Here is an 18,895-nt window from a genome sequence, read left to right as displayed (position 1 = left end):
TTTCCAAAATTATGCATATAAATATTTTAGATCCATAAAAAAAAACATGACACACACACGCATACTATACTCTTTTATTGTTTGTCAAAGTCCAGAAAGGAGACGTTTATTTTGCGAACTCGGGGACCTGAGCTCTTGGGGAATGGGGTTAGGGTCATCAACGCGATTGCGGTGTTTCTGCTGTTGCATCTATAGGCTACGACCGTCAGGTGTGCTTGTTTGCCGTCCCAGCTGTATATAAAAAAAAAAATTACTCATATCCGCACACTGCTCACAATAGTTCTATCTAATATCGGTCTGAGGCTAGATGATTTTGCACGTAACATGGAAATTTGTGTTTTGATATAATTAATTTTTTGAGGTACTACTAAGTATTTGTGTGTTTTGTAGTCTGGTCCAGATCCAAAAGGTTACTAATTTTTAAACGAAGCTTTTCCGAAAACTGTTCTTCAACGGTTTTATTACCGCGGTTACATGCTTACCTTTTTACAAATTGTATTTAGCTTATGTGTACTTATCGATAATATAAAATTATCTTGCTTGGCACGTAGTCTTGCATAAATAATACCATATCATGTACACCTGATAGCGATCGTTACTCATAGTAGGGAATATATCCGCCAACCCGCATTAGAGCAGCATGGTGGATTAAGCTCTGATCCTTCTCCTACATGGAGAAAGAGGCCTATGTCCAGTAGTGGGATATTACAGGCTGAAGCAAATGAAGCGAATGGTGCTGGTAGCTGAAACATAGGCTGTGTCTAGTTCGGCTTCAGACTCTAATCTCAATGCATTTGAAATTATTGCCATATTGCCATCGTATTAGTGCTAAGTGTGTAAAAATAAATATTTTTATTTAAAACTGTACAAAAAGGTTTTGAAACATAATTATGTAAATATGTGTAACAGTCAACTCGAGAGTAAAAGCGTATATTTTATTTAATTATGCATGTATTTGCCTTTGAAAAGTATGTACAATAAATTTTATTTGTATTGTGAGCGAACTTACATAAAATGAACATTGTTTACTGACGCGTTAGAAACGAGTTCCTTTACAATTGATATAATTTGCTTTGCGTTCAAAGTTTTTATTTTTTTATACTGTATAATGTGTGCATATTTTTTAAAACAAATAAATAATCCTATTGTACTCAACGCCCGTAAGCTATAACCACGTAAAGCTGTCAGTCCCGGTTGTTATCCTAATAGCGATGGTTACACGTGGTAAACGATATATCGGCTAAATCGCAGTGGATCGCATATCTAATATAAATATATGGAGATAGAGGCCTATACTCATACAAATTACACGGCAGTGGGATGTTATAGAGTAAATCAATCACCTCATCGAACCTAGTAGGATGAAATCCTGTAAACAAATAAATAGCCAGTTATTGAAAAAGGTTTTAGTTTAACATTTTAGTTTATAAAAATTACGCTGTATCGCTCAGGAGTAAAAAAAAGTTGAGTAAAAATTGTACGTTGTAAATTCTGTAATAATAATTATATTTATTATTACATATGCAAACGCATTATTATTATGTTGAACTTTGTTAGTTAATAATTAATCCATTATAAACCTTTTAATTCTGAACCAATACTTAATATGAAACTTACATTGTTTTTCTTCTAATACGATGACAGGGATTTTATATAAGTTTTCAGAGTTTGGAGTTTACGGCTCCTAAGTTGGAGCATCCATCATACTTAGCGCTATAGATTAATTAATCTACCCCGGGATAGCTTGAGCTGATAAAATAGTGACATCCAATCAATTAATATCTAAAACTCTTATATTAATAACTCAGTATTTTCAAGTTTAAAAGTTATAGTTATTTCTAAGTTATAGACACTTTTGTAGCACTACTGTTTCACGATCTACTTACTATACAGTCAACTATCTTGTCTGACTCTAATTCGAGGATCTGCAATCACACTGGACTCAGACCCGAAAAGTAATCAAACTTTAAATTAAATGAATGCATGAACAAATTAGAAAAAAAAAAAAAAAAAAAGTGTAAAAGTATATTTCATAAGCACTCACGTCTTAAAGTAATTTTAAAAGCTTTACTATTTAGTAAATATATTTCAATGTTTTTTTTTTTTTTTTTTCAAATGTATGAATGAACAAATAATATTAAAAAATGAATTTAATTCATTTCTAACTCAGTAAAGTCAGTCGATCATTCATACTCACACGCACAGAAGTGCTCAAGAATCCTTCTCAAAAGTTGAGAAATTATTCAACAGGTTGAGATTTGAGACAAAATATGAATTTTAATTTCAGAATGTTACCGTATAACAAACAGCCTTTTATGACTTTATTCGTACACCGGCATTTATTATCAGCCTTTAAAATTTAAGATATTTTGTCGCTGTTTTGTTCATAATAAATTATAAATTAAGTAGATATTTAAAATTTTATAACTTAATAATGCTGAGCATGAATTGCATTATTTTCTAATAACATATACTCCAGTAGCCTCCGAATCTTTTTTTTTCCGCAAAGCAAGGGCCGCACCTGAGTCTAAGCCGAGCTCGATGTCATTGGCGACCTTTATCCAGGCAACCATCTCCCCGAAACAAGGTAAGCTCCCGCATCACCCCTCTCCCAAAAAGGCTGGACAGGGAGAGCGACTATCGGGGGCGCTGAGCGGGTTCACCAAAGACGACAGTCCGAGGCACCCGGAGGCGTCACTCGCCGCTCGAACTAGGGCCGATATGGGACAAGTAGAACCACCAAGACTTCGACCTGCGTCCACACCGTTTCAACATGCGGAGAACGCCCTAATCGAGTTCCTGGCCATAATAAAGGCAAACCGCGAGGTAAGCCTGGCCACCTGCAAAAAGATCATGCAGGCCTACCAGTACGATCACCAAAGGCTACTGGAGGTGGAACTCGAGGAAGCCGAAGCAGCCATATACAACAGCAAAACCCGACAAATACTCAAGGGCAAGATGTCGGGTAGGTATATGGCTGCATATAACATCACAGCAGGTTTCGTGAGCGCGGTCGAGTCTGAGGGGAGTGACGAGGAGTCTCAAACCTTCGACACACCTGAACCCGGTGGTGGTAGTGGCCAGATGCACGAAAGTAATGCTGGGCGACCGGATGCTGCGGATGGCGAAAACCATCTCGGGCGACCGGGAAGCCGGTTTACCGTCCGTGACCTGGGGGCTACCATCGCTGGAGTGGATAAACGGTGTACCGGGATGCGGTAAGACAACTCGCATAGTCAGGGACTTCGATGAGGACACGGAGGTCGTGATTACGACCACAGTCGAGGCGGCCAAAGACCTAAAGGAAAAACTGGCGCACCGCTATGGCAACAAGGCCAAGCAAAAGGTGCGCACTATGGCATCCGTGCTGGTAAATGGTTTCCGTGAGGGCTCAAAAATCAAACGCCTAACGGTGGACGAAGCCCTCATGAACCATTTCGGAGCCATAGTAATGGCCGCCCGACTATCGGGAGCAGAGAAGGTAGTCCTCATTGGAGATATAAATCAGCTGCCGTACATCGACAGGGACAACCTGTTCGAAATGCGATACCACAGACCAACCCTGTTAACAACCATCTCATGTGAGTTGTCATGCACGCATCGTAACCCCAAAGACGTCGCCTTTGCCATCAGTGAGGTTTACAAGACCGTGTACAGCTCAAGCACAAAGATCCGATCTTTGCGAGTGGAGAGCCTCACGGGCGCGCGCATTCCTGTAGGAAGGGACCGGACCTTGTACCTGGTCTTTACGCAAGAGGAGAAGAGATTGCTGACTGACCAGGGATACGGGTCTGGTGAGGGATCGCGCGTCTTAACCATCCATGAGGCGCAGGGCCAGACCTATGAGGACGTCGTTGTCCTCCAGACGAAGACAAGGAGGCTCAAGATTCACGACAGCGTCTCGCACGCTGTAGTCGCGGTGACTAGGCACACCAACACCTGTGTCTATTACACCGACGACCGTGACGACGCAATTGGTCGCTTTGTGGCGAAGGCAGCGGAAACTTCTGAAAAAGACATCCTCGAGCACAGCCTCAGGATGGTGATTCACCACAGGGATGCCGCCGTCATTGAGGGTGTGCTCGAAATGTTAAAATTGTAGCACACCTTATTTGTAGGAATAAATTGTATAAGGAAAAAACTTAGGAGTAAGAAAAAAAAAAATACTAATAATAACATAGGTTAAGTGTATATTGTAAGTAGGCCAAGTAGGCCATAAGTGTACATATACGTTAGCTAGACAATAAGTGTACATATATTATAGATAGCAAGTAAGTGTATATATAAACATAGATAATAATAATTATTATAATAGTGACAACAATAATTAAAGTAAGGCGCAATATAATTCTATGTCTTTTTGCATGTAAGATATCAATTAAGTTTAGCATAATTTTGGTCGGTGGACTCACGTCTGCATTAGGGATACTAAGATAGAATAATTAGGTCTCTTAGTGTAAGCTGCAGTAGTGTAACAAGTAAACGATCAGTAATAAAACTAAAAATCGGAATAACAAAAGCATGGGCACTTTAAGCCTGTGGACATAACTTTATTTAAAAAAAAAAAAAAAATCTTTTTTTTCTGTGATTAATAATAAGCTAAATCTTTATGAGTCGAGGAGGGGAATTAGAAAATTTGTGTGTGTGTTATGTACGCACGTAAGAAGTAATACTTCATTAGCTAGCTAACTTCAGGACGGCAGCTTTTTGTGACGGTGTGCGCACGCATCGTAAAAATCTACTCTCAACGTTTTTCCCGAACGCGCCAATAGACGTATATAACTTCAAAAAAAATTTTTTTAATGGAATTTAATGTAAAATTTATTAGAATTAACATCTCACACCTACTTTTAACAGAATAATGGACGATTGATAGCCAGTGTAACCGATTATCATGCGTCGCCACTCCTATACTAATTCAGAATTTAATGTTCTCTAAGATCGTAAATGAACGAGCTCAATATTTTCATACCGTTGTTTTAAACCCCGAATATAATAAATTTACATAAATATATTTCACATGCCTTTTTTCTTTATAATATTAATAAAATAAATAAAATATTGTTGCATTTATTACTTAATATAATAATTAAATATATAATACAATATGTCTAACACATAGACAGACGGTTGTGTGTTCCTAGGGTAGACAACTTGATGCCTGTATAAGTAACAGCTGAATTATGTAATATTATTAATATTTATATATGTAACCGCTCACAAGACACAAAAATAACAACCTTTCTAGTGTAGTGGTGCGTGTAGGCGCCTAAAGATCAACGATTTGCGGGTTCGATTCTCGCTTGAAATAAATATTTGTATTAGAAAAATATTTCTTTCAGCTTAAATATCTATCCTTGTGGGTCTACCCACCGTGCCTCGGATAGCACGTTAACCTGGCGGTCTCGTTTGCTATTATAAATACCTGATAACAATCGTCACTCATAGTAGGAAATACCAACTCGCAGTGAAACAGCGTGGTGGATTAAGCTCTAATCCTTCTCCTACGGAGAAAGAAGAGCGCCAACAGTGGCATGTTACAGGCTAAGTTGAAAAATCGAATGTATATCTAGAAGAAATCAAGAAACTATTCTTTGCGGCCGGATCTGGCCTATAAATTTTGCACTATTCACATCGACGCTAACTCTGACAGTTTCATTAGAACTCCAACAAGAAACTGAACATCAAAATTCAGCTTTCGTGATTGAGAAAGTTCTGGACACAAACTTATATAGATTAATAAAAGTATTTTGTATTAATTACATTTAGTATTCAAATAAAAGTCTACGAGCAAGACAAGATCTATAAATTAATCATTTATTTACTTTTTATGAAAAGTTGGTTTTTATAGTTTCACCAAACTTTTATTACGATTATTTGAATTATGTTTTTGAAATGACACGGCAATATCCACACGTCGAGCTATTTTAACGGCAAAATTAATTATTATAAAACGCGTGAAACATAATAATGCTAACTTTATTATTTAAAGTAACTGCAGTCATTTTGTCCAAAATTCGGATAAAATTGTTACATTTTGCGTATATACTGACTGAAAATGAACGATGTAATATAAAATATTCACTGGACACAAGCAGTTCGAAATAATTCAGTGATAATAATTCAATTGAATTTATAAAAGTATGTAATTTTTCATCAATGTTTCTTTATGACGTTATCACGTAAAACTATCGTCCATGAACCGACATTACAGACAACATTTTTTTTTTTAATAAAGATAAAAGATAGGTAAATAAATTTTCTTAAATTCATATCTGTTTTGTCATATTCAAGTAAAATGTCTCCAGTCTATTGTATCGCATTTTGGCGAACAGAAACCTTCCATATTGTCCCCTGGAATCCACCTACACATTCCTTCGGGAATATATGGATTATTTAACGCAGCGGCGCGAGAACTGGGAGGTATTGTCTGGGGGCACAACTAGAAAATTGTCTGTCATAGACTATTCAATTATTTTTCTATATGAAAATATTCGGCACATTATTTTACTTAATATTGAAACAAATAGCTCAAACAATAAGATTATTTAATTTCTAACAAACCCATATAAACAATTAAAATATAAAAAATATTCTATCTCAGTAAAAGGTCTGGATTTGTGTGTATTTTAAAGATTAATTTTAATGATTAATGATAATTTATTTTCAACCGAATTCCAAAAAAAGAGGAGGTTCTCAATTCGATTGATTTTTACATTACCTTAGAACTTTTGACCGATTGGACCAATTTCGATATATTTTTAAATCTAACTAGTACTTTTCGAGCTATATCTATCTACTCTATCTATACCGCATAAATTTTCACTGAAATTTTCAGTCAGTATCTGATGCTTGGTTTGTAGTTCTATTTAAATTTGATCGAGATTCTGATAACTACTTTTTGAGTAATTATTGATAACGCGTATTTACTTGACAATTTAATCGTCTACTTACGTTGTATTACTTGTCGATGTAATTGAAGTCGTTCTTTTTTTTTCGTTTGCGAGCAAACACAGTTATAATATATTCCAATATTATATTTCATTCCAAAAATGAATATCTTGTAAGTGATGTGTACATAAATAGGATGTGTCATGCATGTATTTCATAAAATATCTTCATCGTGTACGAGTCACGTTTGCCGCTGCTTTATTGTCGAACTTTATCTTGCTCGTCATTGTTCTGAAAATGTGCGACAGTAATTTATTCATATTTTAGTACTCGTAAAACATGAGCAAATAGTTATATTTTTTGTAAGATTGGCGATACTATGAAAGAGACGTCTCGTTTTAAATTTCATAAAATATTATTTAATTTATGTATGAAAATTTACAACTTTCATATAAAATATAAATTCAAAAAAATACTTGGATATTTTATGTGTTAAACATAAAAAATATTGACAACTTTTATTTTGTATTAGTTTAAGATCCGAACTTCATCTTCACCCATTTGTTTAATAGATAAAAATTAAAGAATTATTTTCTGTAGTATCTTAAAGATAAATCCTAAAAAAGTTAGCTGGGAAATTCTAGGCCAGGCTATATTATATTCGGCAAACGCCATTCAAACCAGACTGAGCAGGCGACCCTATGTATCGTATTCGCAATGAAACAGCACTCACTTTGATGTTAGATTTATTCATTAAACATGTAGGTGATAACAATACACATTAATATACCTGTTTATATCTGTCAACCCAGTAGTTATACTAAGAAAATAATAGAATATCCAAGGTTTGCATATTCAAAAGGCTTCACATACTGTCGGTAGGTATTTAATTTATTATTTAAACTTATAGTTGCATTTTTAAATAAAAATAAATTCTTCAATTTTGAATTAATTATCAGGTCTGGTTAGAATTTTTCAGTCAATCTTTTAACTGTTATTTTCATATATAATAATTAAAATAAATATAAAATAATTTCTATTCATTACGAAGATAAGGTAAGTTCGTCTTTAGTTCGGATCTCCTACTATATTGTGTATGATAATGTTCGAACTTTGAAATGTAAAGTCAAGATTACCGAGGGGAACACATGTTTCTTGACTAGAAAAAAGATTTCATAAAAGAAATAAGCTTAAAATTTGCCTTGAACAAATAATTAGAAATGATTTGCTTATTATATTATTACGTAAATGTATTATACTAACATCTTTCTTAGCAATTGGCTTCAAAGTATCCGCATGAACTTTCCAGAACATCGAAACATGATTTCTGGTTAGTCGTCGTTTCTGGAACACGTGACTCAAACTCCACGTGTCGGCTGACGACCGGGAGACGATCCCTTTGCAATACAAGTTTGTTAATCTTTCTTGACCTTTGAACTTATATTGATATTGAATTATATTTAGCTAGCAAACAAAATGCTAGCTATATATAGTATTTTACTGATTTATAATCCATTTGATTCAAAGAAAAAGTTAATGACTTTCTTAGCACCGTTTTCTATTTAAAAAATCTAAACAAGTAATAAACGAGTGCAGATTTTCAAGATATTTAAAGTTATTTGATAGTATGAAATTTAAGTTGGAAGGAAACTAATTCAGCTGGCATTTAAAGAAAAACGAACATTAATAATTGTGTTTGAAGGCAAACGAAAAAAAACCGATTTCAATTATATCGACAAATAATACAACGTATAGGTAGACGAAAAATTAGTCAAGTAAATACGCTTTGTCAAAGATTACTCGTAGTTACTCGAGTTGTTATCAGATCTCGATGAAATTTAAATGTGACCACATGGTAAATATCGGCTTTCGACTAAATTAAAAATTATCAAAATCGGTACACCCAGTAAAAAGCTATGCGGATTTTTGAGTTTCCCTCGATTTCTCTGGGATCCCATCATCAGATCCTGGTATCTTTATCATGGTACCACATTAGGGATATCTCCTTTCCAACAAAACCAGAATTATCAAAATCGGTTCATAAACGACAAAGTTATCCCCGAACATACATAATATATAATATGTATACGGTCGTATTGAGTAACCTCCTCCGTTTTTGAAGTCGGTTAAAAAAAGAAACTATGTATTTAAGGAAAAGGTTTAAAATAACATTAGGTAAGGCATTAGCGAAAGGCATAGTTAGAAGCACTTGTGTCAAAACAATGAGAAAGAAAAACAAAAGAGGATAAGGTGTTCAAAGAATATTAGAAAATGCATAGTTCTTTTTGTAACCAAGAAATAAAAATCTGGGATGATTAAATGTTGGGAATATTCCTTCGAAAATGAATTTGTATTTTATTTTCAATATTGTATGTATGTAATACATTGTTTAGCAATCGTTGTCAATAAACGTAGCTTTCACGAAAAGCCTTTATTAATTCGAAATTCTGAAAAACTAAATGCATTTGACGTCCATTCAGTATAAACGCTTGACAAAATCGGTAGCTTTAAACAAATTCCATGATCAAAACATGGTTTTGAATAGCAAAGTTCGTGTTTCGATCACAACCAAGCTAACCTTTAACAGTAGCGAAATATATAATACTAGCAATACTCGTACAAATAATAAATAAAAAATTTACCGAGCGTCAATCATGTTGACGTTGTTTTAAAATTAAAGCCGTCGTATATATTATTTTAATGAATAATTAATTTACAACAACAAAAGCAATAATTTTTTTTTTAGTTGTGGATGCTGGTAGAGCAAGCAATTATCTATAAAATGATATATAATTTATGTCGATTAATTGTTTTTTTTTCTTCTTACCTTACCTTTCATCTTAACCTTAGCGTATTAATATATATGATGCTGGTACATATATTTGTATATATGATCTCTTTCAAAAATAAACTTATAATAAATACGGAAACCAAATTGAAAACTTTTATATAATAATTATTTGATTGCTTTTGGATCATCATTTTACATAGTATAAAAAAAATTTTTATTAATTAATTATAGTTTATTTAAACTGTAATATTTTGTATCATAAATAGTCCACGTTTAAACCATGACAAGTATACAGATTCGTCAGTACTGGATCAATAAAATTTAGGACATATAATTCAGTAAATAAAGGGATATTATGTTAAAGGGTCTGTAACTAATTTACATTGAACCTTGGTCATTTGCTTCAGAGTTCGAGTAAAACCTTTACTTTGAGAGCGGTAAATAATAAGCTTTTGTTATTTTATTCTTTCTAGTTACGCTGCCGCTTATCATTGGTATTTTTAAAATTAAATATAAGTCGTATTGAAAAAATGTATTTATATAAATTAAAAAATGTAAAACATGAGTCTTTGTAGAATTTTTTTCTTTTTGAAGTGTTTATATTCTCTTTAGTGCAAATATTGTTCCCAAACAATTTTAGTGAAAATTGAAATCGTGATGAAGTCATTTTGTACACACACAATAAAATACGCAGATGAAGTCAGGGGATCTATCAGTTAAAAACTAGCATTGAAAATGTTGAAGTTATTCGATAAAACTGCTAGTTCTCATAACATAGTATAAAAATGTTGTGCAAAAAGTTGCTAAGCGAGCTTAGTAGTGAAGTTCCAAATTGAAAGGAAAAGAGAATATAACTCGTTAATGAGAGTTTTATAAAAGGAATAATACGTACCCACTATAGCGGCGATAGTGAGCTTCTCAAAGAGTTCACTCGATAACTCGGACTTTTCGTTATTGACCGGATAATTTTTCTGAAAATATAAATAAATCACTTGATTTATATTGATTGAAAGAACTCGATGTTCCTCCAACTTTTATTTGACAATTTTTTCATGATCATCATCATCATCATCATCATCATCATCATCATCATCATCATCATCATCATCATCATCATCATCATCATCATCATCATCATCATCATCATCATCATTTCAGCCTATCGCAGTCCACTGTTGGATATAGGGGGTTGGTGACCGCGAGCTGGCTTTGTCGCACCGAAGACGCTCCTGCCCGTTTTCGGCCTGTGTGTTTCAAAGCCAACAGTTGAATGGTTATCCCGCCATCGGTCGGCTTTTTAAGTTCCAAGGTGGTAGTGAAACTGTGTTATATAAGAAAAGTATAAAGATAATGTAATTTGTATTTTCTTTATTTGAAAAGCGTAATTAAAACTTTCAAAAAAAAAAATAAACATCGCTACCAAGTTAATGAAATTACATAAATACTAACAGGCAGTTCATTTCAAATAGTCAAACCCCTCTAATTAAATGTACTTTCGCGAAAATATATATTAATTAAGTCTAATAAACCCCTATCTATAATACCTTTAATAAGACTCATGAAAGATCCCCTAAACGTATAAAATTAAACAAAATACAGCTCGGGATAATTGGGTTGAATTTTTGTTAAGATCAAGGCTACTCCTGCACCCCTTCAGCTAAGCATCGCCAGGGTGCAAATAATTACTACTTTTTCCAACAAAATCAATCATTTAAATTTAATTATTAATTTAAACCACTAACTAAAATCAATTTAATTTTTGCAATACGAAATTAATTACATTATAAACAATATAATTGTGTATTTTGTATAATTTGACGCCGCCGCTACGCCCGTGTAGTTTACACGATTTTAACGGTTCCCTTGTTTTCTTTTAAAAATAACATATTTAATTCAGTTATAACACAAAATTCTCCATGTGAAAGATTTTTCAAAATCGATCCAGTAATTTTTGAGAATATCCATTTCAAACAAAAGCTAAAACCTTTCCTAAATATTATAAGACGAATTTTATATAATTCTCCGATTCGACTGAATCAGCTTATTATTGTTGAAAAGGCTAACTCTTAAATTAATTTCATAAATGTTTAATAAGGTCGAGCTTACTCCCACCGCGTATAAGTTCCAAGAAAGCCGCTAATTAAGACATAAGACCGAACGCTTGCAAGGAAATATTTATTACTCCCAATTTATATTTATAAGATTGTGTCTGCAACTTCATTGGCGATGATTTAACAAGAAAGTAAAAAACAAAAAGTATTTAATGTATCCAGTGAAATGTATCCGTACTCTGGATTGTTCCATGTGTCGCTTTATTTTAATTTTATATCATTCAAGATTATTTGTGTTTCTATCGAATATCATATTTGAATTCAACAACTTGCTTTTGTTTAGAAATGCTAAGCAGCTATTTTTTTTTTCTTTTTGAAAAGTAGATAAGTAATCTTAAGAAATCAGTAAAGAAAAAAAAACGACGAATTTTATATTGGATATTTAAGAACATTTAAAAAAAACTACCTATTATAAAAATAACTTTAAATTTTCTATGACTTCATGAACAGATTTCCTTCTGAATTGAATGTTACTCAGGAATAAACAAAAGGATTCTCTGAGAATATCGTTGTAATTGCCATCCTTTCAATTTATATCGCACAAAGAATGTCATCGTATAAAGGACACACTTTCATTTCAGTAAACCGTATTTTGATATTCAAAGTTTTATTTTATGAAGCAATTTAAGGCACACCTATATGACGCCAGAAAAAACAGTAAATGAGTCGTTTGTAAACTAATATCAGTGAAATGGGTGCGAGTTATTAAGTAACAGCTTGTAGAAAGCTTTACAAAATGACATAATATTTTTAATGTTACACTTAAGTATTTGAGAAAATGTTAAGTTGACATAGTTAAATATAACTGGTACAAAACACAGGAGCTGCCCAAAAATAAAGAAAAACATAAATTTATCTCTTAGTCATATTTTCTGATAGAATTAAATGAGACTTAAAAACAATATCAATAAATTTTTGTGCATGTTGGTAAAAAATACTGGAAAATATAAATAGTAAACTAACCATTATATATTCCAATATGGAACTTGTCGGAACATCCTGTTTCCACATTGTAAGTCGTCTTACGGCTTCATATATCATTTCTGGATTTATCTGTAATAACAGATAACCAGCTTATATATTTATATATGTAAAATATACTGTCAGTATGTAATATAAGTAAAATATATGAATTTCTATGTAAATCGCAACTTCTGGTACACTAAATTTGAATGATACTTAGCACGTAGCTTTAAAAAAATGTTTTTAAAACACTGTAGATAGAATTAAGTAAATAATAAATGTACTTAAACGTAATAAAGACCTCGACATGCTCAGTAACTTTACCATTTTCCATAAATATATATTTGAACAATTTGTTGCCATTTTTCGTTCTCATTGTACTTATTGGTTATGTGCAGAGTTTGTCAGAATTTCATCTAACTTTTTATTAAGGGGTTATGGATTAAAGGGTTTAAATTAAATTAGCATGTAACAAATAATAATAATAATAATAATAATATCGTAATTGTAAAGAACAAAGAACAATTGTCTTTATAAGGTCTAATATTTAAAATAACCCGGTACTGTCCAGACCTTTACACTTTATTTGTCCGGGTGAAATTATAAAAAAAAAAAGACAAATACATTCGACATTAACTTTGTGTGTTTTTGTCTCTTGCTACTTTATTTATTTATTGGAATTGATATTAAACGATATTGTATTTCGGGTTTTTACTTTAACAATTTCGCTTACGCTATCAAGGCTATTTAAATTTTATTTTATCAAATAGACAGTATTGATAGACTGTAATCGCAGCAATTAAAATTCAATACAAAACTGTACCTCTTTATAAATATGTTTAGACACAGAATACCCTCACACTTCAGCCTATCGCAGTCTGCTGGACATAGGCCTCCCCAAGTTCGCGCCAGACATCCCGGTTTTCCGCAAATACCCTAAACCATCTCAAATTTTAACAAAATACATCAATTTACAGAGATCTAAAAGAAACCAAAATGATATTCACGAAAAAGATTAGGTCCGTTTATAATTAAATGAAGAAAGCTCTGAAAATAAAAATGTTCACATTTAAATACTGTACATTTGTTATAATTAGGCAGGTTATCTTGTCTAAACGAAATTTCGTAGATAGATATTAGTTCACAATTTAATTACAACTTAATTTAAAAATGCCTTATATATCACAAAGACGAAACTTAATTAAACTAACTAAACGCCATTTTATATTTATTAAAAACAGACCATAACAAAGGTAAACAGCCAAAATGCTTTAATCAGCGACTTCCATTAAAAGTTAAGCTTCGAACCAAATTGCTGTTCAGTTTGAAGTTTTAATATTTAAATGTAAGAAAAGTGTTGGTTGAGGTCTCAAATATTCATTTAATTATGTTTTCCTGCCACAAAAACATTTACCGGAATTATGGCTACGTAGTTATTTCTCTCGGAAGAACCCGAGATAGTTTTAAATATCAAGACTGTTATCTACTTTAGGTAATTTTTATTCAACTAGTTACATGTATAAACTTTAGTGTAAATAACCTTCACTACTACTATGTTCTATTCAATATAAAGCAAGTCAGTTTGTTGCATATTTCATGAAGTGTGCGAGATAATATTCTCAGTTAATCTTACTTATACAATTCGAGTTCGTTTGTTGCGTGGTTACGGCAGTAAAGAATATAGCCACCCCCTCTCTTTCCGTGTGTGTCGTAAGAGGCGACTAAGGGATAACACAGTTCCACTATTACCTTGGAACTTAAAAGGTCGACCGAACCATCCAACTACATATATTATATACTAGCTGACCCCGCAAACGTTGTTTTGCCAAACATGTTATTAAACCCCTTAAGCCTACCCCCTTAATTTTTCATATCCCTAATTTATAAGGCACTCCCTTATAAATTAGGGATATGAAAAATTGATGTTGGCCGATTCTCAGACCTACCAGATATGCACACAACATTTCATAAAAATCGATCCAGCCGTTTCGGAGGAGTATTTTAACTAACATTGTGACACGAGAATTTTATATATAAAAAGATATCTCGCGTCATGATTTTGATCCGGGCTTATCTCCGAAAGTATTGGATCAATTTCAATGAAATTTGCACAGATGTAATTTTGTCTAAAATAAAAAAATAAAAATAATATATAAGCTATATTTTATTGAGATTAATGACCGCCTTGTTTTTATTGCAAAATTAAAAAAACATGGCAATCGTTTGCCGAACATTTTATTATTTATTTATTTATTTACTGCCATTAACATATTTACTTTATCAAAAGATAAATATTAACAAAGTTAATTTCTTCCAACGGTAATTTTCTTTTAACTTTTAAATTAAAGAAATAAAAAGAAAGATGAAAATAAGTTATATAAAAACATTAGTAATCGACTTAACTTTTAACAAGATTGGAACCTTTGAAACATCTTTGTATCGTCCTTTGACATTTTAAATAAATATCAAACGTGAATACGAATTATATGTTTATTAACTTGGTAATTCAAAAAATATATATAAGTCGTAATATCATCAATAAAGTCTTACTTGTCAATATTTGAATTAAACCTTTGATACGTATGCAATACACTTTTAAATCAAATCTGCAATATGTTAATATATTCCCACTAAAACTGTTTTAATCTCTAATAATAATACTACGGTGATAATATAAATAAACATATAATTAAAATATCTTATAACATACACAAACGGTCGTCTGTTCCTACGGTAAGCAACTTAATGCTTGTATTAAAGGTAACACCCGGCTGATATAACTATTTTTTTTTAAATATGCGAGTACGTGGAAATAATACATATTGCCGCGCTTTGAGGGTTGGGGGGTTGTAGAAATAGTAGAAATAGACTAATTTTTAAGTTATAAATTTTAATAGCACGCGGTCAGAAAACAGGGGGTAGGTTCGGAATCAGGCGCGTTAGGCACCTGATTTTCTGCCTTTATTTCCTTAGCTGGCCCACGCCGCGACAACGTACCTTAGAAAGTAATATGGAAGGACACTGGCCTGACTAATTCCCGGTGATGATGGTCTTCAGTTCCGTCTTCGTCCGATGACCGGCGGAGATCTCCACCGGTGTAAATGCCGGTAATCAGTCAGCCCGTTATTAATCGAGGGCAGTGACTCGATTTGTAGCAAAGTATAATTAAAGATATAAATCTTAAAGTAAAAATAAATCCTGGAACGAAGAAAGTTCCGAGTCAGGAAAAGAATAATTCAGAAACCAGTGTCACAATTAGCAAAATAATAAATAATTACAATTTTCTCGTTAAGTTAAGAACACCAGCAATATGTAATTATAATAGATATCATGAGAACTTACCCCAGCGGGATTTAAGCCGAGTTAGGGTCGGGGTTAGGTCTCGAGGTTCGGCGGCAACGAAGTGCAAAGAAAAAGAGAAGCAAAGACACGCGAGCAAAGGAATATTGACAAGCAAAAGTCTATGCGTTAAGCATAGTCTGTATTTTTATAAATTATTAAGTTTAAATTTAGATATTAAATTATTTTATAATTTAAGGAGTAGACAGGAATATTAAATTTAGAATTTCTAATTACAATTAAATTGATTTTATTAAAGAAAGATCAATAATTACCAAAAAACATCAGCGGCATCTATCAAGTCCGTTAGAGAAAAACGCCGATATGAAACACCAATAGTCACGAAGTGTTGAAACATGCCGATAGATGGCGCCACAAGTAGAAGCATGATAAAAATAAAGTGAAAAAACTTAATCTTTACTACAAGATCTTATTTATTAGAGTAACGTTCCAGCACAACGTTACAGTACCCCGCCAAAAAGCGTAGGATTTTGCCTACTAGAGCAAAATCCGACTGAACTAACTACTAAACTCACTGCAAGATAAATTACTTAATTGCAGTCCTACACACCAACTATGCATAACAACTAAACTTACTACACTTCCATTCTATACATACATCACATCACATACATCATATCCATACATCACATTGCATACATCACATCACATACACTCTTTCACCTCTCATAATAATCTTTTAGTCAGTAGTAGGTAGCGACACAAAGATCCTTACACACAGAGTAAACAACTGCAGCACTATGTTGTTCACTCAATAAGCTAGTTTAAGAGTATTAAATAGTATTATTTAGTTTATTTAATACAGCATAATTTAGGTAGTAGATGTTAAAAATATTAAAGTTGACAGCAGTATTTAGTCTTAGTATAAATGGGGGTCCATTGTAGTTCTATATGGGTACCCTAGTACAGTTGAAGCAGGTTCCTGGCCTCTGATTAATACTTCATAGTTTAATTCATTTTTGTTTAGCAAAAAGAATTTAATGGGGTATGTTTCCATGATATCTAGCGATCAAAACGATTACTACCAAGTTATACAAAACAATAAGATAATGTAGGTTACAGAAATCTTAAATAGTTAAAATTTTAAAAGTTATAGAAGTTATACAAATCGCAAATAGTTAAGATTGTCGAATAATAGATCAGCTGTTTACATGTAAGTATAGTTAAATGGTGTTCTTTACAAAGTATGCTACCTATTACCTACACAGAATTACGCTTAGTGACAAATAAAATGTAAAAACAACGATAGAAAATTAATGAATTCGGAAATGAAACTAATTGTAGGTAGTTGAAAAAAATTTTGTAAAAATAAATTGAATTTAATAGTTATTACTATAGCTTCGCGAACTAACACGTATTACAACAATTATTAGAGTTTTGTAGTAATTTTATAGTTTTAAAGCGATATGTTAAATAACTACTTAAAAATTTTGACGTATAGCACGGCCGATTCGAAATAACAAAATATTGTAGCAAATTATAACATACGAAACAATTATACAATTATAGGAAATATAGTGACAATTAAACAATAATTAAGCAATAAATAAGTACGTACCAGTTCGCTCGGCGATAGGTCACCTCACGTTCACAATGCAGCAAGTGTAGGTAGATTAGATTTACACAAAATACGAAAAAATACGCTATCACAACGTGAGCAGGCCTTAGAAATTACACGTTAAGGGCGCCACTGCCGCGCTGAGTAGATTTTAGAGGTTGTGGAAATAGAATAATAGACTAGTTTTTAAAGTTATGAATTTTATTAGCACGCGGTCAGAAAACAGGGGGTAGGTTCGGAATCAGGCGCGTTAGGCACCTGATTTTCAGCCTTTATTTCCTTAGCTGGCCCACGCCGCGACAACGTACCTTAGAAAGTAATATGGAAGGACACTGGCCTGACTAATTCCCGGTGATGATGGTCTTCAGTTCCGTCTTCGTCCGATGACCGGCGGAGATCTCCACCGGTGTAAATGCCGGTAATCAGTCAGCCCGTTATTAATCGAGGGCAGTGACTCGATTTGTAGCAAAGTATAATTAAAGATATAAATCTTAAAGTAAAAATAAATCCTGGAACGAAGAAAGTTCCGAGTCAGGAAAAGAATAATTCAGAAACCAGTGTCACAATTAGCAAAATAATAAATAATTACAATTTTCTCGTTAAGTTAAGAACACCAGCAATATGTAATTATAATAGATATCATGAGAACTTACCCCAGCGGGATTTAAGCCGAGTTAGGGTCGGGGTTAGGTCTCGAGGTTCGGCGGCAACGAAGTGCAAAGAAAAAGAGAAGCAAAGACACGCGAGCAAAGGAATATTGACAAGCAAAAGTCTATGCGTTAAGCATAGTCTGTATTTTTATAAATTATTAAGTTTAAATTTAGATATTAAATTATTTTATAATTTAAGGAGTAGACAGGAATATTAAATTTAGAATTTCTAATTACAATTAAATTGATTTTATTAAAGAAAGATCAATAATTACCAAAAAACATCAGCGGCATCTATCAAGTCCGTTAGAGAAAAACGCCGATATGAAACACCAATAGTCACGAAGTGTTGAAACATGCCGATAGATGGCGCCACAAGTAGAAGCATGATAAAAATAAAGTGAAAAAACTTAATCTTTACTACAAGATCTTATTTATTAGAATAACGTTCCAGCACAACGTTACAATATATAAATACAAATATTACACCCAGACTCAGGCTCCTGAATTGAACCCACAACCCTAGGAGCAGAAAGCAGAGCCACTTCTATAAACTGCGTCAACGGGCTAG

General features: G+C 32.9%; 1 protein-coding gene across 1 annotated transcript in view; it reads left to right on the top strand.

Moving 5' to 3' along the window:
• LOC123661421 (transient receptor potential cation channel trpm) overlaps positions 1-18,895 on the top strand; it is a 104,062-nt gene that overhangs the window by 947 nt on the left and 84,220 nt on the right. The window lies entirely within an intron of this gene.

This window comes from Melitaea cinxia, chromosome 17 (genome assembly GCF_905220565.1).
Source record: "Melitaea cinxia chromosome 17, ilMelCinx1.1, whole genome shotgun sequence".
Lineage (NCBI taxonomy): Eukaryota > Metazoa > Arthropoda > Insecta > Lepidoptera > Nymphalidae > Melitaea > Melitaea cinxia.
Note: the sequence above shows the minus strand (reverse complement) of the source record. Positions and strands in the feature narration are given on the sequence as shown.